Source organism: Equus caballus, chromosome 21 (genome assembly GCF_041296265.1).
Source record: "Equus caballus isolate H_3958 breed thoroughbred chromosome 21, TB-T2T, whole genome shotgun sequence".
Lineage (NCBI taxonomy): Eukaryota > Metazoa > Chordata > Mammalia > Perissodactyla > Equidae > Equus > Equus caballus.
In genome coordinates, this window is record NC_091704.1 from 54,525,509 (window position 1) to 54,552,210 (window position 26,702).

The 26,702-nt window shown below is 35.3% G+C and overlaps 1 protein-coding gene and 1 long non-coding RNA gene across 11 annotated transcripts in view; one reads left to right on the top strand and one right to left on the bottom strand.

Annotated features, from left to right (window-relative positions):
- The window catches only part of LOC111769827 (uncharacterized), a 62,103-nt gene extending 52,325 nt beyond the window's left edge, over window positions 1–9,778 (bottom strand). For all 5 annotated transcript variants that reach the window (XR_011430189.1, XR_011430190.1, XR_011430187.1 and 2 more), the window contains exon 1: window positions 9,678–9,778. This is a non-coding gene — a long non-coding RNA (uncharacterized lncRNA). The remainder of the gene's footprint in view (window positions 1–9,677) is intronic.
- The window catches only part of CDH12 (cadherin 12), a 937,014-nt gene that overhangs the window by 530,246 nt on the left and 380,066 nt on the right, over window positions 1–26,702 (top strand). For 2 of the 6 annotated variants that reach the window (XM_014734929.3, XM_070245950.1), the window contains one exon: window positions 9,559–9,705. The exons of 2 other annotated variants lie outside the window; for them this stretch is intronic. The gene's annotated coding sequence lies outside the window, so the exon portion shown is untranslated. The remainder of the gene's footprint in view (window positions 1–9,558; window positions 9,706–26,702) is intronic. 2 more of the 6 variants (XM_070245951.1, XM_070245952.1) reach the window with 1 other exon arrangement.

Sequence of the window (26,702 nt, forward strand, 5' to 3'; positions counted from 1 at the left end):
GAAAACCAATATTTTGTTCAATAGGACATTACACTGTGTGTTCAGCAAATATTTACTGAGTATCTATTTTGTATGTAGTACTTACATTAAATAATGTGAGAGCTATCAAATATATAGTCCTTTTACACAAACACGTATGATTAAGTTTGGAAAGAAGTCAGACAAGATCCAGGAACAAAAACCTAGAGATTGAGAAATTACAATCCGATAACAATTAAAAGGACCAGCTTTCATCTTTGAAATGGTGGGAAATCACTTTATAGGCAGATCAAAGAGAATTTTTAATTATAGGCCAGAAATTTGCATTTTATTCAATAAGCAACTGGGGACTATTGAGGTTTTTTTGACCAAATGAGTGACATGTCAATTATTAAGCTTTATAATATATATCTTCATATGCTATTCTTAACCATATAAAAGGGACATGTTGGGAGATGGGGGTAGTTGCTTCTGGAATCAAGTTTAAAGTATTATTGGCCAGATAACTTCTTAGTGACGTCTGTAGTAAAATAGTGCCAACACTCTATAGTACTAGAGAGAACAAGAATGCTGTCCAAATGCTGAAAGCTGGTAACATAGGCTAAATTGTCAAGGAGGGCTTATTAGCCTTAGTCACTTAATGGCCTTAAACAAAAGAAAACACCCTGTGTTAATGATATTATGGATATTCTGCAAAAAAGAAAAAAGCAAGCCTTTATCTTTTCCATAGCACACTGAAATATTTTCAGATAGACTAATATAATGTCAGGGATTTGCTTCGAAAGTACACAAGGTGAAGTAAAAGAACAGGGTTAGAGAATAAAAGGAACAAGATTGGCCACAAATAGCTAAATGATGAAGCTGGATTTGGGGAACATAGATATCTTTTAATACAGTTTCCTCTACTTTTTATGTATGTTTGAAATTTTGTAATAAAATGTTGGAATAAAAAATTTGAAACTGAACAAAAGAAAATAGTCTTTTGTCTATTTTTACTCCAATGCCCAATATGAATCTCAGATTTGGCCCCTCCAGTACAAACTGAGGGCCTTCCAGAACTCATCCAACAATGAAAAACAGAAAATTACACAAAAGCTTGGGAAAGATTTTGCTCAATACTGGAATATTTATATTTTTTGGCTAGACACCTTTCTAGAAGCCACACCCCTATGCAGTAGCTGATCTGTTTCTCTGTGGTATTGGAATCCATTTTCCTCACTTTTACCTATTCTCAATGGAAGAGGAGCGAGTGCAAATGAGAATACAGCTAATCCCACTCATCAACCATAAGGAGCTGGTCATGATTTATTTCAGTTGATACACCTGCCAATGTCATTTGAAACACAACTATGAGTGAATCAGCACCTACTGTAAAAGCTATATATATATATCCCTTTAACTTAAAATATTTAAAACTGAATTTTATGAAATTATCTAAATTGTAGCTGCTTCTTCTCTTTGTTTATATAGATATATAAAAAGCAAAAAACAATTGGAAGAGGAAGGGATAAATAAAATAAAGATTATCCTGTATCTTCATTTTCTCTAGCTTATACTTCTTACAAATAAGAAATAGTGAGTTAATCTACCAAAACTCCACTGTCAATCAAGAAAAAGTTTTTAGTTTCTTATGATGCATAACCTTCTTTTAGAAACATATATATATATATATATGTAGGCTTATATCATATTATAATCTGCTTTTTTTCATTAAAAAACTGTGAAAACATTTTCATGTTAAAAACATTGCTAGAATATGTTAATGGATGCATTCCTTCATCAAATTTTCATATTTATATCTAATAAATCATACTATACCTTAGGGTTTACAGTTTTCACTATTGACAATGATATAACACACAATATTTTCTCAATGTACATCTGTGGAGTCACCCAATCTATGTACAATACACACATGCATACCTACACACACCGTTTTGTTACAAATATCAAAATTGCTTCTCTGAGATATAGTAGCAGTTTATATGCCTACCAGGAATTTATTGTTATGCCTTGTAACATTCTTGCTAAAAATGGGACAGTATAATTTTATTTTACATGTTTAATGGGAAAAATTTCCTCAGGATTCACATAAACAACAGTATGACATAGATTTAGCCCAGTTCCAATTGGACATAATCATTACAATTAAAAACAAAGTTTTATTTAGGGTTTACATAGTATACATGTTGATGGTTTAACTAATAATAGTCACCGATATTTATTGAGCCTTCATTTTGGAGTAGTTACTTTCTCGGTGCTCTATATCTATTAACTCATTTAATCTTATTTCTGCATATCCATGAATTCATTTCATACTATTTTATCCTCCTTTCTAATCAGAGGAAACTGAAAATGTGGTTTATGCAACTAGCCCAAGGATTCAAAATTGCTGTTTGCAGTTACTGTGTTATTTTAATACCAGGGAGTAAGGCACCAAAGTTCCTGCTATTTTTATCACTATTTTTACCGCTGCACCATGATTACCAAAACTTAAGTCCATATATTTGATGTACATAAAGCAGTAACAGTGTTATTTCAGACTACTCACCAACAGTCTGGGATATGTTAAAACCCTGTATCACTTTGGAGATTTTAATAAGGAAATTAGAATGTTTAATAAATTAATTTTTTAAATAAATTAGAGTTTTTAATAATTATTTTAATAAGGAAAATAAAGTCAAGAAGGCAGATGGAAGTCACCTATTCTTGTGTTGTGGCAGCAGATTATTGACTTTTGCCAAAAGTGAAAAAGAGCAGGTTGACATGAGAGGAAACTGGATGTTACAGTCAATGTAACTGAGGAGAGAATGAGACAGTCACCATGACACCCAAAGAAAAAGTTCAGTTTAGTCAATAAGTAAGTGAGAGTAAGATGAAGATCCTTTTAGAGGCATTCTCTAACAATACCAACTTTACGATGCGATGCAGTGTGTTTTCGTCTTAAGGCCTGTCAAATGCAGTTAGAGCCTGAGTCTGAAAAAGCCCAATTATTTTTTTGTAAAATAGAGTCACCTGCTGTGGCGTAGATGCTGAAGTTATGCTGGGATAAGATTTCAATCCACATTAAAGAGAACTTAGAAACAAATGGACAATGATATATGTGTATCAAGAAGTAATTAAGCATTTCACAGTGTCATTGCTTGAAATGGAATGGCATTTTATTTCCCTATATAAAATTTTACTGAACTATTATCTTGATAGGTACTAGGACATTAAGTTTAAAGTTGTCTTAAACTTTGATTGAATGGGGAACGCTCTCTACAATTTAAGAAACTGTTAGAAATATAAAGTAGGTGATTTTATTCCATCTTCAATATGGTTTCTTTAGAAAATAGGAAATAGAGTCAAAGGCATGCAGACTGTTATTTTATTATGGATATAATATGGCATTAACCATTTAATTATGGTAATGTTTTATTGAAGACAAAATGAGGAAGATGAGTATTTTTACAACTTTATTGACGTATAACATATAACATAAGCTGCACATGTTTAAAGTATAAATGGGATGAGTTTTGACAGATGTACACACCCGTGAAGCCACCACCATAATCAAGATACTGAACATTTTCATCATCCCAAAAGGTTTCATGTGCCCCTTTGCCATCCCTTATCCCACCCCCAAGTACCATCAACCACTTTTCTGCCTTCTGTCACTATGGTTTTGTTACCATCTTTTAAAATTTTACATAAATGGAATTATATACTGGTTACCTGTATGTTTCTGGGTTTTTTTCACTCAGCATAATGATCAGTTATATCATTATGCATATAAATGGTTCAGTTTGTGTGTATATAAGTAGCTCGTACCTTTTAATTGATAAGCACTATTTCACTATATAAATATACCACAGTTTATCCATTCCAGTAGATGGACATCTGGATTGTTTCTGTTTTTTTGCTGTTACGAATGAAGTCAGTCATTTGGGTACAAGTCTTTGAATACATGTATACTGTCTCTTCTTTGGGGTAAACATCTTGGAGCAAGATAGCTGCATCACACAATAGGTATATGTTTAACATTTTAAGAAACTACCACAATGTTTTCCAAAGTGCTTGCACCATTTTATATTCCCACGAGCAGTAAGTGAGAGTCATAGATGTTCTGCATCATTGCCAATACTTGGTATTGTTAGGGATTTTTTCTTTTTAGCTTTAACTATATATGGTGGTAGAAAATAATTTAAATGATTAAATATATGGTTATATAGTTTCAAATGAATAGTTCTATCTAAATTAGGATTTTTTTTAAACCTAGGACTTTTTAGTGAACAGTAAATTAATTTGATACTGTTCATCACATTAGTGCTTCCAGATCTTTCTACATTCCATAAATTTACATTACTCTACCTTCCCCCCTTTCTGACTCTCCAAAAAGGGTAATATCTACTCAATAAAGGAATAAACATGCCTGTCTTTTTCTATTAAGCGATACTGTTCATTAAATAGTATTTTATGTATATTTGTTTAATAATATTTTTAATCATTGCTAAAATGTGTGTGGTTTGGATTTTATATGCATTATTCCAGTTATCACTAATGTTCAATAGCTTTTAGTGAATTTAATATAAATTGAAATTAATATGCTTAAAGTTTTATATATTTCATTTTTCTTGCATTAATAATCATATCTAGAAGATACAAAATAGAATAAATCTGAACTAACAGGAAAGGGGTAAAATGCCAAGCAATGATGTCAACTGAAAGCCATTTCTTTTCTTTTAATTATGCACTATGCTTTTTTGTTATTTTAAGATAACTGCCTACTAAAGTGGAAATGTGGCTTTAAAAATACAAAATATATTAATATTATATGTTCATTTTTCAGTTGTGCTTCCTAGTTTAAGTTCACTCTCAATCATTTTGATTAAATCACCTTTCATTTTCAACTGACCAGGATAAAAAAGAAAAAGGCTAAGGATCCATTCTAGACATAATATAACACCTATGTCCTTTAAAAGAAATGCATTATAGTCACTTAAAAATATCAAAGAATATTCTTGACCTTAGCAAGTTTTTTCATCTATTCCATGTGCAATTTCAAATCAATGACTCCTGGCTGATTCTTAAATTTCTTTAACTATGAAAACAAAATATGCTTGTCATAATGTCATTTATAGAATAAAATAAAACTGTCAGGGCAGAGTGGAAGAGGGGAGAAAAAGTGTATTTTCAGACAACTTTTTCTTCTCAACTGCCTGATTATTTCAGAATTAAATAGAGGATAGCACAAATTATTAGTCAAATAGGTAACATAATTTCATAGCTGACTGAAATTTTAGAAATAGTATAGTCTAATTTCCTCACATTTTCCAATGAAATTATTAACTAGAAGCTTTTTATATGACTCAAGGTTATAAAGCTAGTTAGTGCCGGAATTTTTACTATAGTCCAAGCTTTCTGAGATCCAGTTTAGCTTTCTTTATTTCCAGAGTTCATAGTATGTCAATACATGAGTATATATGAGTGAAGCTGGCTTTAAAAATGTGAAAAAGTTTATCTTAAAGGTAAATTCAGTCATTCTACCTCCATGACTTAACATAAGCAGAAATATGTGTAATATATGAGAATCTATTAGCATTCAGCAAACATTCCTGTGTTAGTATTAGCTCGATGCAGTGGTTGAAAGATCAATTTGTTATTACTTTGTTAGGCTGCTTGTTTATTTTTTGTGTGTTTAAAACAATTAACGTGAATGTTCTGGGATTTCTTCTCTCCTGATAATTAAATCACCACAAAAAGATATAGAGAGGTAATATTTGAAGCTGAAGTTTGTAGAGAAGCAAGATGAGATTCACGTAAGAATCATAAGACCAACATGTAAACAATTGTATTAATATAATAATAGTCATGCTCAAGAAAAGTCGAGAAGAAATCAAAGTGGAGAAATTCTTGTATCTATAAACCACAAGCTTCCTACCAGCTCAGAGTAATTTTTCCTTCATTACATCACAATCACAATCACAATTCTCATTCTTTAGAACAAACCCAAGTAAATGAAGAAAGAGTAGCTTCCATTTAGAAATCCATTTAGATTCTGTTTGACTACAACGTGATGCAGACAAACATATTTGTTAGACAAGGCGGAGAATGAAAAGCCTTTTCTGGAAAGGAGGACGTCAGCTTTTCCACTAAAGTATCAAACATCAAAGGACAATCACTCGCTCTTCTTCTTCCTAAATCCCCACCATGAAAATATGAGTAAAATACTTATCATAACCTATTTCACAAGATTCCTGTAAGAATCAAATGAGATAATAGATGGGAAATTTCTTGGCAAAGTTTAAGGACTGAATTGATTTGAATTATCATCATTTCCTTTTAGATAGAATTTTTATTAAAAGCTTTAAGAAAGTGTGGTCACAACATTTGTCTGTAAGATTATGAATGTGTCAGAGAATTTCAACAGACCATATGAAATAGTCGAATTCGTGTGAGGTTTAAGAAACTTCTAAATAAAGCTCAAACAAACTAGAAATGAATTTTTCAGCTCCGTAGTTCTTTTGAGCTTTGCTATTACTATACTTCTCTTCGAGAAGTGAGATATCAGAAATCATTTTAACTTTGGCCTAATTCAGTTTTGGTAAATGACTTTGAGATAGCCATATACTAGAGTAGGGTCACTTTCCTGTTTAAAAAAAAAATGATAATTTCTATTTTTGAAAAATAGAGGAAATGAATTGCCAAAGAGAGAAAAATCTTTTTAAACTGACCCATTTGTGCTAATGAAATGATATCATTTGGAAGTTCTGTATTGAATTTATTTTTTAGGCTAAAGTTTATTTTTGTTGAATTTCATTTTCTGCTAAAACAATAGATAACAATGGTGGCCAAACTGTTATGATATAATATTTTATCAGTCACAGAACGCAATTTTAAGGATGCAAAAATGTATTTTGCAAGTCATTAAAACAAGATAATTTTCCTAATTCTGTTGGAAGAAGGTATTTTTGTTGATTTTAACATTCCAGAATTTCTAAGCATCTATTAAGATTTTACAGGTGAAGTGACCTGAATTTTAATTCTGGGATTCCTCTGTACTGTCTGTGTGGCATTGGTAAATTTACTTAACTTCTCAGAGCCTTATCTTAATTAATAAAAATTTTTAAAAGATAATAATGCTTGTTTAATAGGATTATTATAAGCATTTCATGGACAATAGATACAGCTGAAGCACAAACAAAGCATCTGGCACATAGCAAGCATTTAATATATGGTACCCGTAATTATCACTACTGTATCCTCTCTATACTCCTACACAAAATAGTATTGATTTGTTACTCATGCATATACTTCCACATAAAATCAATTATAATATAGGTTAAAAAAATAATGAAAATTCGCTCATACTTTCTGTAAAACATGTTTGTAGTAAGAGACCCTTGGATTCTCTGAGGAAAAAAAAGACTAGGAATTTGCAAGTATCATCAATGCACACTTATGCAGTCATGGCTTTCCAGGCAGAAAGTACCTACTGTGGCAGCAAGTTAGCTTAGTGTGCACTTATTTTAGTTGGTGATGATATCTGCTGTCAGAAGAGGTTCAGGAAAATAAAGACTGTCTTAAGGTTTTAAAAAGTTTTAGAAAGAGGTCACTATTTAAGTTAAAAATCCTAAGAATGAGGCTTAGACCAAATACAAGAACAGAGAGCTTTTAACTGCATGACCAACCAAACATCAAACATGGAATCCACAAGATTTTCATTTACAAATGCTCTCTTAACAACTAGTCAGGATCTTCGCAGAAGATATTAGCAGTTATATTTCCTGTTTACTATTTACTTATAATTTATCTATGTGCCTCAGTTTTTATTTAAACAGTGTCTTTTCTACTAGAACACTCTAATGCCAGTCTATGATTTCATAACGGGTTCCCTCTTAGCAGCAGAAATTATTCTCTCTCTCCTGAAATATATCTACTGGCTTTCTTCATCTTCAGCTCTTACCCTCTACCAGATGAGGGAGCAAGAGACCTCCTCTGCATGGAATGCAGGCTCAGCCCTCCTCCTGAGGCTTCTCATGGGCGCATCTCCCTTTTAAGTTCAAGTGTCTGCCCTATTATAGCAACTTAGTTACACTGAAGTTCTATTTCGTCCAAGAAGTTTCGTCAAAGAGTTTTATTTTAGTGAGACACTTTTTTGAAATTTACTTGGAATATATACGGCAAACAAATTCTCTATTATGTATGTTTTGGGCATCCCTTTACTGAAACTTGGAGTTTTTCTAAGAAATATGTAAATATTACAATGCAAAATAGCCTCTCACTCTCTCTTCCTCTCTCTTTCTCTCTCTCTCTCTCACTCACACACACACATCAAGAGAATGCCACATGTCTCGAGTGAGACCTAATTGGAAAAAGAGAAATGCTGAACATTTCACACAGTATCATTGTGAGAGGACATTTGTCAGTTTCTCCCTGGCAATGAGATTTTTCTCGCCCTCAAGACATGCAAATGACTTTTTTCCTCTGTTCTTTTTATGTTATTTGAATAATTTTCTCCTATAGAAGTGAGAGCTGTCAAAAATTAACCATTTGGGACTACTGCATTTAGTTACGTGAATTTTTGCAGAGAACTAGATCTATTTTGGGCAGTGGTGACTTTTGATGTCAAAGATGTTGAGCAGCTTCTCGAGTGGTCCATGGATGGATGTCAGCAGGTTGTTAATGGCATGTGACTACATTTAAAATGTTTGACATTTGGGATCCTCTCAGCCTTGCTTGTTTTTGTTTTAGAAAATCAGTATTTCAACATATAAGAGAAGAAATGATTCAGTTAGGTGTAAATGTTATACTCTTCTATGTTATTCAGGTTAATAGTATAATGCAAACATTTCTCTAAGTGTGATGCTAACTTAAAATGCTGTTTGAAAAACCACACAAGCCAGTCTCTGTTCTCTATGCCTTGATTTGAGTGCTTGTGTCTGTAGGAAACTGCCAAATACGCTTATTTAGTATGAATACTTCCTTTTTATGAATCAGAGAGTTGCCCTCTGGAGGACTGTGACAAACCTTTAAATTCATTTCACTTAGACAAAGGTGGAAGTGTGTACCAGGCTTGGGGCAAAGACAAGCGCAGCTCTCTCTCTTATCACTTTGCTTTAAACATTTTTCAGCTTTCGGCTTGTCTTACAAATCTGCTCTCTCAGTCTATTAATTGCTTCACTGTACCTGATATCTAACACGAATGCACCTTGCAAAACAGCAGGAGAACGCACATTTGTTTAAGTCCTTCCTGACTTAACACTGTGGGTAATCTCCTTGCAAATTACAGTCGTAGTTGTAGTACATCCATAAGGTTGAAAAAGACAAGATTCCCAAGTGGCCCTGGTGCCTTTCCAATTCCCAGGAGACCCACCAACCCTCCGCGCGTGTTGCCTGCGCACAGGGAGTGTTCCCTGCTAATCAGGTCAATGATTATCGCCCAGCTCCAGGGACCTGACAGGAGCCTATCACAGCAGTTAGGGAGCCACCAAACGCAGCACGCTCACGGAGGATCTCCCGTTAAGAAACATCGCTTAGTCCTCATTTACTCACTGGAACCTCTGAGGATTTCAGCTTATCTTTTTGTCCTCTTAGACAGTGAGGGGATCACCATAAACAGGAAAAAGAAACACAGCATGCAGCTACTTGGAGGGTGTTGATTGAAAACTTCGATCTCCCCACCCCATTCACGGTTGATTTGACTGATTTCTCACCTCGTTCACAGAGAATATTTCAATTAAGGTAAGTGCTGCTCTCGATCTGCGTGACTGCATGGCACTGAATTTCTGCATTGAAAGTTCTAACTGACTAAACTGACATTCTGCACTGCAGCAAGTGACTGTTTATGTCAGGAAAAGGCTTAGTTTATAAGCAAGTGTCCTAGAATGAAAACCGGCGTTTGGGGATAATGATATTTCAGGGCAATTTCTTTTGATATATGTCTTCTGTCTTGCATCAAGAGAAAATAAAAAGAAATATGAAGAGAGAGCTAATGCCTCTTTTTACCTTTTTAATAATCTAGAGAACTGTGTAATGCTAAGGTTACTTGATTTTGATTGAAGTGTTTTGTTGATGTCATATTGTAAAGTCTCTGAGGCTAAAAGCTTCAAAGTTAAATTAGATGGAAAGAAAATTTGCAAATGAGAGTTGAGATTTTGTGCAGCTTTCTACTTTAGCAACATTCCCGAGCTCCCTCTGGGTTTAAGGATTTAAGACTAAATACCTGAATATTTCAATAGTGTCCATTTAGGAATTAAAATTTAAATGATAAAGTTTCTGATGTAGCTGCTAAGAAAAATGAACTGAAAAGAACTGATATACCATTGATATGATTTATAGTTCTTATACAAGAGAGATGGATTTCTTTCATGAGATAGATTAATAAAGCAAAAGTAGAGAAAAATTAACTTCTTTCTAAATGCTTATTTTTGAAAGGAGAATTCTTCAATAAGAGATTATGTTTTTATTGAAATCTTGGCTTTTATTTTTGAGGTTGCTCTTTGTTATCAAACTAGAGTGAATTGAGGTTAAGCTTGAATTATACATAGTTTAGGGCAATTATCTAAGTAATTCAAATAAACTAGTCCACATAATTTCTTCTAAATCCATTTTCCTCCTGAGTTTGTTAAAAATATTTAAAGAGAATGGAAGCAACTTTTTTCGGAACTTAGATTTAATTATCTGAACTTTTGCTTTTCTACTTTACTTTGCACATATAAATAGAGTCTGATGGTTTCATTCCAAATTATAATAAATTTCTATGTAATCAAGAACAATAAAATAATTCTATCACTATAATTATATATGACCAATTGATTGATTATGTATGTGAGTGAATAATAGTGAATGATAGCAACCACTTATCTTGTTATAATGTGGTACATATGCTTCAAAATGACTTCCAAATATTGAAAGAAATACTATTTAAAATATAAATATTTTATGGCATTATAAGATTATATATATATATATATATATCTTAAAGGATGTTACACAAATCAAATTTCAATAACTAATCTATGTTAAAGCACCATGTAAAAATCCAGCTGCTTTTGTGTAAACATTTATAGTAGTATGTTAAGTGTACTTTTTAAAATGAGCACTCATATTTCACGAAATGTTGGTTCTACCTCCCTCCTATGGGTATCCTGAGATGGGAAATTTTATGAAGATGTCAGAACACTGTTTATATTAATTGGCCATCCTTCTGAAATCCCCTGGAGAGCTTTTCAGGAGGATGTTGATGTTACTGCTTTTCCTGCAGGAATAAAAATTTTTAGGATACTCGAAGGCACTGACATGTACTTGCTGATTGTCTGGATGTTTTCCGCCAAAGCCTGAAGATATTTCCCTACCTCTGTTGCACTGAGACGTCTATTTCTTTTCTTCAGGGTGGTTCCTCAACTGATTCAAAGAAATGTGAGAGAAGAGTGTGTTGACTGTAGTTACTATCACTGGGTCTTTGGTGTTTTTTTTCAAACAACCTTTAATAACAAGCAGAGGTAACACTAAACAAAGAGGGCCATATTTGCTGGTAACAAAGGATGTATATGACCACTGAAGGATGTGTTTAGTATATACTGAAATGTTTACAAATGACAGCAATTGTAGTTCTTATTCAAAAATATATACCTAAAGTTTTTAAAGGGCTTTTGTCATTGTAATTTGCATTATATCCGCTGAAAGGGAATGGAGAAAATCTTGGGTACAATTGAGAATTAGGAGATGTTTATTTTAGGTAGCACCTGCCCCCTCGATCAGACTTCCTTTTTTATTGTTATTATATTATCCCCAGATGCCAATTTACCTCTAGATTTTATATTGAATCCATTTTTCACTCATTTGATGGTAATTTATTCAGAAAACATCTTATAGGATAACCTCACTTAGAATAGACAGTTTCAAAATCTAAACCACAAAGTCTGGTAAAACTTTAGTAAACTTGTTTTAAGATTTATAACCTTCTCCTTGGTATGTGATATTTTCAATAAAAGACAATGGGGAGAGGCAGTGTCTAATATGCCTCTTAAATGCCAGACAGTTGGAGTATAAACTGTGTATGTATGATTATATAAGTATCAAATCAAAATGATAATATGGAGGTTATTTACCCCAACTTTCTGGATGAGTAGATGTTGTGAGATGACACGTAACTGGGGCAGGTGGACCATAGTTAGTGGACCTATGGGTCAAACTCAGTCAGACTGTATTTAAAGCTCATAATCTTTGCACTATACTTCTTTATCACCTTATATGTGGTGACCTTTTCCAATATTTTACGTGATACTCATGAATATTTTAAGATGGTTTTTAAGATAGAGCAGCTTAATTATATTACCCTCAGAATAGTTTAACTCTAGGCTCATTCAAAATAAATGATTGTGTAAACTCCATAGCCTACAGTGTTTGAAACAAGCATATACTTTGTTCTTTTAGGTTCTGAAAGAGGTTAATGCTCAAGTCTGTGCACCAAGCTGATTCTGATTACTACTGACAGAAAAAGCACTCTACTATACGGATAATCAGTACTGAAATTCAGTATCTGTAATATGTGTATCTTCCCAAGAGAGGTGGACATACTTTTCAGGATAAAATCAAATAAAAAGTAGCAATACAAATTCAATGCCATTTATATTGCAATGAGATTAAAAAGAAGTTAAGGAGAATTCATGTTCTTGGCAAAAGAGATCCACAATGTTAGAAAAAAACATAGAAATTAACAGCTGGAATTGAATGTTGGAAAATGGGCTGAAAAAAACCCAGATTTAAATGTATAGGAGTCCATTTGCTTTATTGACTTCATATAAACCTTCTTATATGCATACAGAGATTTGCTATAGATAAATTATGCTGATATTGTGACAATAATGTCCAAAACAAACTTTGGTCCAATCCATGACAAAAAGGGGAAGATGTTATAAAATTAAGGTCGAGCTGGAAAATTGAATATGATTAGCTGTCATATCCAAGGATGTGCTGAGATGGTGACTGGAGGTTAGGTTGCATAGTTATAAAATATGATCATTTATTGTGCTCCAACATGTTCTCAAACATTTAAAAAGATAATATTGTATCAGACACTGCAAATAATGAATTCAATAATCATTAAAAGCATAATCAAGAGATATATATGTATATTCTCTAACCACCAGGCAGATTAATTTTCCATTCTCTAGGTTTTATGGTAAGTTATCCTAGTTGTGTACAAGAATAACATAAAAACAAAGTGTATATAGACAATTTCCTTTATTACTGCTCCAAAAGAATGAACAGAATCTGTAAAAAGCAGTATTGCCGAGGAGCTTCTTAGGCTGAGTGTCCACAATGTATATGTCTCTCTGCCCAGAAACGATGACCGTGTGTCTAGACTCCACCGGCAACAGTAGATTTGACCAGAGATGAATGGACTTAGATTTAAGATAGCCATCTCTATAGTAGCCAGTGACCACTGTGTGGCCTTACAAAAGAAGCATGCCAATAATGGATGCTCTGTGTTGTTAAATAGCAAATACTGAACTTGGTGACTTGAAATATAAAATAAATACAGATAACCTGCAGTTGGTGAGCAGAAGCCGAGGTTGAGAAACATAGAAATGGTAGTCTGCAGAAATCATGAATAAGCGAAAGTTATGAGATTGGTAAGAAGGAAAGAAAAGAGGTATATTCCCTTAGGTCAATTAGAAGAGACACATTTTTTGACTCATCATCATGGCTAAGCCAAAGAAGAGAGTGCTTCCTTGTAGAGGGACAATGAGGTTGGTTATCCTGGGTGATATTCCAAAAACAACTTACAGCAATGAGACTTTTTCCTCTTTTCCACATTTATCTCTGTGGTTTCAATCCCATTAACCAATTCAAGCTGAGCACATCTGTGTTCCTTACAAACCAGAAGATTATAATTGGCCCAACATCATACATATTCATACTCTTGGTAGACAATGGATAAGGTAGAGATGTGTAGTGGCTATAAGTACAGGATCTGGGTTCATATCCCACTGAGGGTACTTGCTAGCTCTGTGACCATGGGCAAGTCAGTCAAGGTGTCCAGACTTTGTTTTTGTGATCTTTAAAATGGATCCAATGATAGTACCAATCCCACAGCAGTGTTGTGAGAAATAAAGGAGACAACTGATATAATATACTTACATTTACTCAGGTGCTCAGGAAGTGATACTCGTTATTATACACAAGAAACCTTGTTATTAGTCCCTCATCTTATCTGTCAAGTAGAGAAAATCAGGACCATTCTCTCTCCTTAGCAACAATGCACGCTTGGACCTTACCAGAAGCTCGTGGACCCACTTCATGACACTGTGTTTATATAAGTGAATGTTTCTTGAAAAACAGTAACTCAGTAGACAGTTTATAGAAAACTTCCTATTTTTGTCAATGACTGTTTGCATGCTGTAAAACCAGATTTGAATAGTTGAACACAAAGAGATTAGAGAGGCTGCAAAGCTGAAAATATTTGCTGTTTTGTGTTTTGCAGAAAATGTTTGCTGGCTTCTTATTTAGAAGAGAAACTAACTCATGTTGCGTGATATTTTTATTACAAGCATAATAAATATTTGGTGGAACATTTTTAAAATATCTTGAAGATAACTATCTAAATGTCTATTTCCAGACAGATTCAAGCTTATCATTTCCTCTTTTCTACTAATTCATCCATATTTTACTATAGGACTTAAATCCTCTAATTATAAATGTTGAAAAGTTATCAATTCCCAGATATATGTATAGATATAGATATATGCACAAGTATTCCAAATTTTGTATATTGATTCAAGTAATAAGCATAATGAAAATGTATTTTCTGCAGTAGCGTTCATTATTTTCCATCCTCCCAGCCACACATTCTTATATTTTGGTATATATACAAGAATCAACAGCTATGTGTCTTAAAGCAGCCAATCCCTGGGTCTCATACCTGGAGTACTGATTTAGTAGGGCTAGGAAAGTTACCCAGGAGCCAATTTTGAGATATATGCAGGTTATTCTGATAAAATCAGAATGCATAAGAAGGTGGCTTAATTGGGATTTAAACAATTTCCCAGGTAATTCTAAGACGCAGTCAATGCTGAGGACTGCTGCTGTAAACCGAGGACTCCCAAGCTCAAATGCACATGCGAATTATCTGGGGATCTTTTTCAGTGTTTCTGGAGTGGAGCCTGAGATTCTGCATTTCTAACAAGCTCCCAGGGGTGCCGGTGCTGCTGGTCAATGAGAAATGCTCCTCTCCTTATGGCCCCACTCAGCCCTATGGTTGCCACAGGCGGGTAAATGTTCAAGGACCTACCACAGGACGTGACTTACAGCCCAGCTCACTTGGGTCAACAGTTGATAAAACTTTTCAAGAAAGTCTTTCCATCACAGAAGAGTGATGGGAAGTTCTGAGCCAGGTCAAAACCAAGAAACATTTTTTTAAAAATCTATTGTTGATTTCCGCTTACCCCCTCTGAAAATAGAATAATTGGATGTTTTAGAAAGCAGCATAATTACGTAAGTATTGCTAACACAGATAAGAACCTTGTTTTGTTCACTGCTGAAGCCTTAGCACCTAGATCAGTGTCTATTGTATAGCTAGTGCCTATTTGTTAAAGGAAGGAAAAAAGGAAGGAAAGAATGGAGGAAGGGAGAGAGGGAGAGATCAATGCAGCTTTTAGTCTCACCCCTCCAAACTTTTTCTACCTATTTCTATCTTTTCTTCACTATCTCGGTAGCTGACACTATAACCTACTCAATGGGTCAAGTTAGAAACCCAGCTGTCATCTTTGCTTTACCACTTCTCATTCTCTACACATCCAATCAAATCTGGTCCTTTCAATTTTGCCTTCTAAATCTCTCTCTTGTGGATTTTCATCCTTGCCTCCCCACAGTTCACACCACCTTCATCTGTCACTTGCTTATCATCTCTTTATTATTCTCCTCCTCTCCACAAAATAATGAGCCCTAGTGCCAGAAGACTGACATCTCTAAACACAAACTTGATCACATTACTCCTATGCTAAAGGTTTCCCTGATGGCGTTCCCTCTCTTTTAGGATATAATTCAAACTTCATGAGGCACCATTTGTATGCAAGGTCTCAACACTGCATCCTCTCTAGTCTTGCCTAATCTCTAGCAGTCTATTTCCCAGACATCTTTTGGTTCCTTATTCCTGAGATTTCATGCCTGACGCCTGTCATATTAAGCTGACTTTTTACCCAGCAAGATCGCCTGACATTCAGAACACAAGATGTCACTTCATCTAAATAGTTTTTGGCCACTGCCAGTCAGTTTCTATAACACACTTTATGCTCCTTCCACTCCATCCCTGAAACTCATTCCTTCATTTAGTAATGCTAAATTCCAAACTCTTTGATGGTGGGCTCTGCATGTTTTATTAACTACTGTATTTCCAGTGACAGACATTTACAGGTACAAATCCTTTGTAAACAAAGGACAGATAGTGTTTTTCTCTGAATTCAAGAACAGTCATGTATTGTAAGCTTCTTCCTTCCGCTTGGGCAGTTAAATTCCTGCCATTCAGAATAGAATTTTGCTCCTCCATGTCACCTTCATGAAATGTCAAAAAACACAAAAATATAGTAACAATTAGATTAATTCAAAAATTTGCCGTGCCTGTAACCGCTAAAATGTGACGTATTTCATACATCTTATTCACCTTATGGCCTATGTAGATAGCTTATCCCTTAATCAACAGTAAAAATTGTTCACACACATGTGGTAAAGGTCACCTGTTTTCAATCAGCTCCTCTCTCTGTAATAACTAGGTGGCATTTCTCATCCATTTGTGATCAATGAATATGCATATTTTAACTCAAAAGTCCCTTCTCTTAAAAGCAACACTCTTATAGCTTCTTATTCCATAACTAAATGATGTTTAGTGCAGGGGAACTACAATTATTCTTGTTCTTAGGCTTTTTGATCTTTAGAGGCAAATAATTGATAGTAAAGAATAAACAATGGAAATTGGCTATAATAAAGAACACACCATAGAAATTGGCTCTACTTGAGAATCAGTAGTCAGAAAGCACATCCTGAATAGATGCTCTTTGATCTTTCATGTTTAAGGAATGATTATGCTATTATATTTAATATTACCATAATTAAACTGTATTTTATTATTTGCCCTTTAGATGGAGTGAGGTGAAATGGTCTAAAAATCAATATAGGGTAAACAACAGCATTCATTCTGGAAAGTATTTCTCTCACAAATATTTAGAAGCAATCTTCCCTGGAACCATAATCCTCAGAAGGAAATTGCTATTCTTGCAGGAACACAGTTTGGGTCATCTGGGTCCAGGCCTCTGGATTTTTGTAAAAGCCTTCACAAGGCACAAATGACATTTTAAAAAGCTTGTCAGGAAAAAAAGTGATTTTTAATGCAGATCCACCTAATATAATGTTTTTTATCAGTGCCCCTGAAGGCAAACATCTGAAAGGCAGAGGGATATATAATACCAAGATAAATGTTGTGACTAGTGTCTAAGGAGGAACATAATATTAAGATAACAGAGAAATATCTCTTGTCAGAAAAAAAAAAGAGTAAACAGGTTTAATATCCCACGATTCTATATCTATTCAGAAGTATAACTGGACATCAGGATTTTTTTTCCTCTACTAGATGCTAATCCATTTTGTTTTTAAGACATTTTAAGAAAAAAGAGCAGACCTGATTATGCTCTGGTCTGTGGGCACAGGGAGAGGAGGCCAAGACACAGTTAAGCAGCAGCGAGCAAACACAGTTACAAAATCTTTTAGGAGAAGTGATGAAAATGTCACACTGATTCCTTTAAAGAAGTAAAGTTTGTTGTGTAATAATGGTTTATGTTACCCTTGTTCTTGACCAACGTACCAATTTATGAAGCTTCAAGTCGTTTTATAGCCTCACTCCCTTCTAGATCTTTCTTAGTCCAGTTTTTACAAACTCTTAAGTTATTTACCCTCCATGACTAAGTAACCAAACAACTATAGACATAGAGGAGATGACAAGGCCAGCAATATAAGCAAGAAAATAATCCCCAAGTACTTGTGACGGAGCCTCTTTAATTGTCTTTTGTTTGTGTGTCTGTAGTAATAGTATACCACTCAAGAAGTTTGGACATTCTGATTTGAGTAAAAGCAGTAAAGTTAAAATGTTTTGTTTCCCAGAGTAGTTCGTTCCATCTTTGGAGGAACCCGTCTGGGAAATCTTTTCCCCATTGAAGCAGAATTCTGTACTCATATCTCTCATACTTCTTAGAACCATATAAATCAAATATTAATTCTTCAACTACATTTAGTTGGTACTGAAAAGTGGGATTACAAATTAATTAACAAATCAGTACCCACGATAAAATTCTCTTCTGTATGAAAACCCATTTAGTTATCAGTGATACCCAGGATCTGCATCCTCAATGATTTAGTGCTTCCTAGACAATCAGTGTCTAGGTTCATGCTCTTCTCCATTGTCCCCTTTTGGACACAATGCAGCTTGAGGTTATTGAAAGATCATTCACTCTCTTTCCTCTGACCCATACCAAATACAAAAATTAGGCCCTAATTTCCTACCCGCTTGCTTTACAAAAAATTAAACCCTTGTCAGGGTTGGTAAACATTTCAAAATCTTGAGAGTTGGTAAGAAATGTGACCTGCTAGTGTTACAGTCATTAAAATGTTTTGAAGGCTTTGTATTCCAAGAGGAAATTCCAGAATTAAAAGTATTTTTGTCCACATGAAGCCATTGAAATGAAGGTACAAGGTGCCTTCAAAAATCAGCCTTGAGGTTTGCATATAAACTGCTTAATAGATGTCACAGAATTGTTGAAGTCATAATAAAAGATTTCCATAGATTCTGGAGCTACTTATCTAAATCTGACAAGAGCGTGACACAGGCAAATGAAGCAAGCTTGGTATTTAGTTTTCTAGATACAATTTAAATAGAAGAAACAGTTTGTTAGGAATTATGCTCTTTTGGCATTAGTTATGATTCTACGTAAAAATTTTGAAGAACATCAGAAATGCCTATTTCCAGTTTTTTCCACTTGGTAAATTGTGAGATAATGTAACTATCATCTATCTATCATATTCATCAAAGATGTTCATTAGGTGTGCAAAAGGCATTTGAAGCCTAGTTTCAATCTTGTTAGTAATTATATAAAATGAAACTATAATGGAAAGAATAAACATGTTGTAGTATTATTCATTTAGCCAACACTGTAAATGCTTTCCTTTGGGGGATTGACTGAGAAGGTATAACAAAAGGGAGGCTTCTAAGGTGCTGGAAATGGGCACCTCATTGTGGATGGTGATGACATGGAGATAGATAGATAGACAGACAGATAGATAGAGAGATGATTGATAGATAGAGAGAGAGATAGGGATAGAGACATAGATATATACACTTACACATACATATGTAGTATGATTTTTAAATAATTTAAAAAATTATCCATTCTGCATAGTTAGCTAAGGACTTTGTTGTAATTATAAATAAATTATCTGGTTTTCTTTTTTTTTCTTTTCAAATAAGATTGAGACTGATTTCTATTGTGAAGGAAATAATATTCATTTTCTTTGGTTATTTTCATCACAATGAATTTTGTCCCACCAATTTACAAGTGAAGAGGACCCTGGAAAATCTTTTATAGTTTTCACACTGATTACACACAGATACTTAAGAAAATAAATAAGGAAGCATGTAAGAATTTTCTGCAAGGAGCATGTAAATTTATAAATCAGAAAATCCATATTTGTTTTGATACTTTATAAATTTTAAAGGTAATGATTTTGTGTATGAGGAGATCATCTTGGGAGAGATTCAAGCAGAAATGAAATAATTGCCCCAAACTTTTTACTGTAGAGATGCGTTTTATGAAAAAGTGATAATAATATCGTAATTTTAGATGAGGACTCTACAAGAAGGACACTTTACCAATACACAATATCATAAAAAGCAATAAGAGCCAATTTAGAATAAAACAGAAGAGTTGCCCAAACAGAATACAAGTAATGCTGCTGAAAGCTACTTTTCTTCCAAAGCATCTCCCTGGAATTCTCTGACAAAATCTACATTTCTCAATATTATTTCCACCCTTTAAATTGGGATTCTAAAGCCTCTTGTGCTAGAAACACAACTAACAATTTCTTACTAAACAATATCTTATCATGGTGTATTTTTATCTGATTGGCTGGCATTGAGAAAATGGGACTGACCCACTCTGAACACTAAGTGGGGTGAAAGGAGGAAAGGTCTATTGCGTGAGATAATCAAAGGGCCAGAAAACCCAGCAAGGAACTACAGTTGCCCCAAGTTCACAGGTACTTGACATGAAGGGAGAGAGGAGAACAGAGGCAACAAGGAAAAGGGTACAAAGAGGCCAAAACTGGGCGGAGGATGCTTCCAGAATTTTCTAGGCCCAATTTGCATGTTAGAGTAAATTCCCTTATTCCTTCTGCAGATGTCCAGTTTTATGGGAACTAGTAAGGGGATTCTGAAACCTGTGTAAAGTCTTCCACCTACTTGAGGTCAATTCAAGTGACTATACCTGTGGCTTACACACAAGATGCTACTTGGAATAGAGCAATACAAATAACAGTCAAGAAAATTATGATTTTCTCTCAAAAATGAATAAAATTATTATATTTTACATACATACACACATGCATGCGTATACCCATGTATGCACATATATGTACTTTTATTCATTAATATACATTTATACATATATACACACATATTCACACATGCTATTTTCACAGGACTTCTGTAATGTAATGTACAAAGTCAGATGTAGCATGTTCTCCTTTATCTTCTTACTTAATTCCATCTACACATCTAGAGTTAAATCCTGTGGCCAACATAAGTGCATACTTCTTTTTTGTTATTACTAATAGGTTAAAAGTGAGCGAACGTGATTGGGGCTGTGTGTGTGCATGTATGTGTGTGTGTGTGAGAGAGAGAGTGATACCACATAGGAAAAAGAGTGAGCATTTTACCCCAGGCTTTTGTTCCCTCATCTTTGAGCTACATTCAGCAACAAAAAAGTAAGAGAAAGAAACTGGCAAAACATGTTCTGTTTTGCAGAGGATTACGGAAGAAGAGAAATCCTCATAAGAAACAAATTTGGCAGCAATAGACTAACAGTAAGCTTCTTGGTGTTTAAAAGGTATAAACTATACATTTTTATATTTCCTCATTGGTTGTTTTGAGAATTAAGTGAGAGAATGTACCAGAAAGCACCCATCATGGTGCCTGATGAAGAGCAATTTCTCAAAGAAAGACAAATAATTGTTTTACCTTGGTCTTCCCCAACCTTAATGGAGTCACCAGGAAGCACATCCAGGACCGCAAAGTGCATCAGCAAGGGGTAGGGATGTAATAGTTAAAGGAATGGGTTTTGCAGTTCAACAGATTTTCAGTGTGGCTTCACCACTTCTGTAGCTACCTATGTAGCTGTAGGCAATTTTCTTAACTTTTTAAGGCCCTGGTTTCCTTCTCCAGTAGTCTACGGGGAATAGGCATGACCTCAGGGTTGTTATCTAATGTGTTGCCATAATACACGGCCTTAGCAAAGTGCCTGGCTTATAGCAAGCCCACTGCTGCTGTGGAGGTGATCATTATCACATTCCCTGGATGGCCCGGGTCCCTGTATTTCACTGGCATTCCCCGTGTATTCTCTCAAATTCTCTAAGTTTCAGAGTCATCAGGATCTTTGTCCCTGATCCCAGCTACAATCTTGCCCCCCAGGGTCTCTCATAATTTCAAGCTAAGAAAGTCACTCTTTACCCAGTGGATGGAAAATTAATTTTTATTCAGACTTATGGCAACCTCAAATGCCTAGGCCTGGGATAGTAAAATAGGATTTTATTTTCATCAAGTACCACCTTTATGGTGGCTCAGGACCCACTGCTTTGATTGCTGCACCTGAGCCATGCAACATCTCCCCTGGCTGTTCCTGAGAGCTCCCAAGATGCTCGCTTGTGCTTTCAGACACAAAAGTCTTCTGTCTCCCTCTCTGACCTCCTGCCTTCTGCCAGGAGAGACTCCTACTGCTGGCTTCTCTTGGGAGACGGCAACTCCTCTGGGCAACACTGTCCCCTGTCCTGGTCTCTATTGCTCACACAATTGCAGCTACAGAGAAAGAAAACTGCCCTTCCTTTGGTCACTTTTTGCTGACAGCTTGAGCTTGGCCTTTTCATTGAGGCCACACATCTCATGCAGACCAAGTCGCAAGTTTTTTCATAAAGTAAAGAAATAATGGTAAGGAGTGGAAACAGAAGAAATAAATCAAGTGTGAGGCAAGGTGTCAACTCTCAAGCTGACAGGCCTGGTACCTGAATATTTTGACTTTGTTAACTCCCACTTGTCATCAGCCAGGGGTCAGCTTTCTTTTCCCAACAGGACTGCATTCAAATAAATGCTCCAGCACAGAGACCAGGATTCAGCTCCAGTGAGGTGTCAGAGACGTAACTCCAGACTCCATCCTAGGCTTTGATTATGGAATTCTCATTTTAATTTCCAGATTCTAACTCTAGTAAGTATTGGTTGTGAGCATGGCCACTTATTTCAATTAAAAAAAAAATCATTCTTCACTTTCATGCGCTAAGCTATTCTTAATATAAAGATAAGAAGAAAATAATCCTACATAAATTCAATCTGTATTAGTTATTCTTAAATGACACCTTGTGTAGGTTATCACTCATCCAGTAGGTTGAACTGAGCCAAACCAGGTTCTTATTCATTCTCTTCGGCAGTGAAAGGGTTCAGTGGAGTCTTCTGGTCCGTTCAGCCATCCCCGCGGCTTTTGCTTCTGGAAAAGAACTACCTGAACAATCATACAAACAAGGATCTCCCCAAGAATGTGCCTGGCAAATTTAGCAGATTAAGAAAATTTGTATGTATATACAAGGAAAAAGAATTCAAAGAAGCAGCAAGTTGAAAAAACCTAGCTCTAATCTCTAATAATAACAGAATGATTCGTTTCTTATTCTGAATTGCGTGCATTCAAGAAACAGGTTAATGTTCAGCACAAAGGGGAACCATAACCCAAAGATCTCTCATGCATACACCTGTAATCCTCAATGCCTGTGAAAGTGACCAGTGAAAAGAAGGAATGAGGAGATAGATAATGTTGAAAGCATAAAGGAAATGGGAGTTTTCCCATCATCTAACATTTAAAGCTTCAAAAAACACTGCATCAGAATCTAGTTTCAACAAAGTGATCCCATTACTTTTCTTTATGCTCTTGGTTAGAATTCTGAATGTGTTTTCTCCTAGAAACATTAAGCCTGAATTTGGGAAGTTATAATACCTTTAGTTCACATTAGACTTTACATGCATATAAATTAGTAAGAACATTTATTATTCAAAAACAAACAAGAGGGCCAGCCCAGTGGTGCAGCAAAGTTCACACTCCACTTCTGTGGCCCAGGGTTTGCCAATTCGGATCCCAGGTGCAGACCTATGCACTGCTTGTCAAGCCATGCTGTGGCAGGCATCCCACATAAAATAGAGGAAGATGGGCACAGATGCTAGGTCAGGGCCAGTCTTCCTCAGCAAAAAGAGGAGGATTGGTGACAGATGTTAGCTCAGGGCTCATCTTCCTCAAAAAATAAAAATAAAAATAAATAAATAAACAAAACCAAACAAGAGACTTATATGTAGGACTTTAATTTATGCATCAGATAAGCTAAAATATATCTGTTAAACCTACATTTTCCCAGCGTGCACATTTGAAAGCTGAGTGTCTTCCTAAACTATGATTACTTCCCCCTACACTTCCACCATATATTGCAGTTCTCAGTTTTGCCTCCTAATTCCTTAACTGTGTAACCATGTCTGCATCTTTGCTGTTTCTTTCTTCAACTCAGGCCCTCATCCTCGCCCGGACTCAGTCTCCTCTTCAGTGTTCTGGCCTCCAGTCTCTTCTGTTCCGTGCCTAGTCTCCCCAGCTGCGATCTGTGTAAAATACAGATTTAACCTTGCCACTTTCTCGCGTAAAGCCTCCACTGGCTCTCTATGACCTACAAAATGAGCTCCAGTCTCTCTGACATGGAATATGAGGATGCGCCCTCAATTTCTCCCACCCCCTTATTTCTCCCCTTTCCTTCCCTGTACTTTGATCTCTAGTCACTGTGAACAATTTGCAGTCACATGGATAAACATATACATGCACACACATATCCTTAATGGTATTTGCGGCCCTGTGTGCTTTTCATCCGTGCTGTCCACAGAGTTTGGAATGTATGTGCACTTCTCCTTCTTATCCTTCTACTCTACTCCATGGCTGATTCCTACTTTCTCTTTGAAACTCAGAAGTGATGTTGCTTTCACCAGGAGCCTCTCCCTGATCTCTAGCCATCTGCCTAATTGATGATCTTTTTTACTACATTTTCCATATTGCCTCCTGATTTTCTCCTTACAGATTTGTGTTGCCTGATAGATTATAAACTCTGTGCAGGCCCAGAATATGTCTTAAGTTTGTTCATCTCCTCAGTGTCCTGTACTGTGTCTGTCACATGTTAATAGTTGAGTACTAATTTTGTAATACATGAACACATATATGAAAGAATATTTTCTTTAAAGACTATTGATATGTAAGGCCAAGTTATAAATAAACATTGAGTAGTAACTTCCGAGACCTCTCTCATCCTTAGTTGATTATACATTTTGGCCCTTTTTGAGTCTAATACCATCTTATGATTCATTGATTAATAGTGATTTCTTGGGTGTCAGAAACTGGGCCATATCTAGTGTCACTATAAGCTAAAATGATCAGAAAAAAAGCTTATAGACAGAAATGTGGAAAGTTCTCTGTTGGAGATGTGAATGGTGCTAGAAGAGTATAAAAAGGAAGGGCTTGGCTTGGTGTAGAAAGTCAAAAGAATCCTTCTTGGAAGAACTGATGTCTGAACAGAGATCTGAGGATGTGTAGTTAACTGGTGGAGAGGGAAGGAAGACTGTGCCAGGCTTATGAAAGATGTCATGCATTAGCAGGTGGGAAGTTGGTGTTACTCAGAGGATCTCGAGAAACCAGGATGGTCAAAACAGAGATGGAGGTCACAGCCACATGAGAGGAGGCTGTGACAACTTTGGAGAAGGAGATTTGGAAATGGGACAGAAATAGGAGAGGAAAACTATTATGTTACTTAAGAAATTTATCGGGCTTCCCTACATTGTGGTGATGGAGAGAAATGGGTGGATTTGAGAATTATTTAGAAAGAAAAGTCATTATTTGATGATAGATTGGAGTGATGGCTGTGGGAGGAAGAAGTGAGAGGAATGAGTAGGAAAACCGATTTTCAGAGCTGGTGGGTTCTTTCATTGAGAAAGAGATGGATCAAGAAGGACCAACATCTATGAGGGATAAGCAGAGAGGAGTGATCAAATAGGTCTGCTTGGGACTGTAATTTTAGGTGTCTTTTATCACCAGAGCTCTGCCATATGACATTTTGGGAATCACAGATGTGGACAGAAGGTGGATAGAGAAGAGAAGAAACTCACGGCCAAAGTATAAGAAATTCTAACATTCGTAGCTCTGTGCAGACAAGAGAGAGGTGAGGGTCATCCTCAACTTGTTTTTCTGTATGTGTTTTTATTACCATAAACTTTGTGAGAAAGAGAAAAAAACGCACACTTTTTTGATGTGGTCACACAGCTCCAAAACAAGGCAGCAGCCAAAGTGGGATCCTCAGGAATAAAAATAATAATTAAAATGTTGGCATGAATTGAATTGAAATGAGTACTTGTCACCCAAAGATCACTATAAAATCTACTTGAAAAATGAAAATTATGTATCTATACATAGTGTCATATTTTTAAAAAATACATTCATTCTAGGGGAGAGGTGAGGGATATTTTTAGTAGTGCTTTGCTTTTAAAACTAATTATCTCAATTTGGATTAAGTGTAGACCAGTGGTCATCACCCAGGACAGATCATGATGACTTAATATGAGGATTAATTACAAAAGTAATCATGTTTGTAATCCAATTATTCAAATCTTAATTATGACTCTGCTGGCCCAATTAGTCAGAAGACAAGGCTAATGTTAGAGATGGGTGGATACTCAACATCTGTGCCTAAGTGAGAGGCATCTGTTGCCAAGAGGTGAAGTGATGGAAAGTGTCAACTCACCAGCTGTGAAGTGAGCAAGCCTTAGAAAAGTGCACAGGATCTAGTGCAGTAATTCAGCACACCAGGCCTGTGGGAGGTTAGCAAAGGATGCACCTGTATCTGGGGGCATTTGTCATCCCCTGGGTGGACCATGGATTGCAAACCATTGCCTATGTTATTACTGTGTTCTACTATTAAAAACAGAAAAAAAAATAAGAGAAAAAGATATAAAGATATTTTTGTTCCTTGTCCTTCACAAGTGGATAATGCTATAAAAAGAAATGAGCTAGCAGCAAATTGTAAACTAATAAATATGTTTTTATCAATTCATTAGAATCATTTATGGCTCTAACATTTGCTTGGTCCACATTATGTCTAATAAAAGAAATAGAATTTTAGTACAGGTGAAATATCTATTTACTGTAAATATAATTAATAAAATAATAGAGTCCTTGATTGGTACTATTGATTTTGACTTTAGTAGCATATACTATATAACATCTCAGCATCTGATATATTTATATGCTGTTATTGATTTTGACCACATTATATACGAAGGATTCTATTAATAAAGCTATTGATTTTAAATATATTTATTATTATATTTATCAACCTTTCATGTTGGTATAAAATCTTTACTG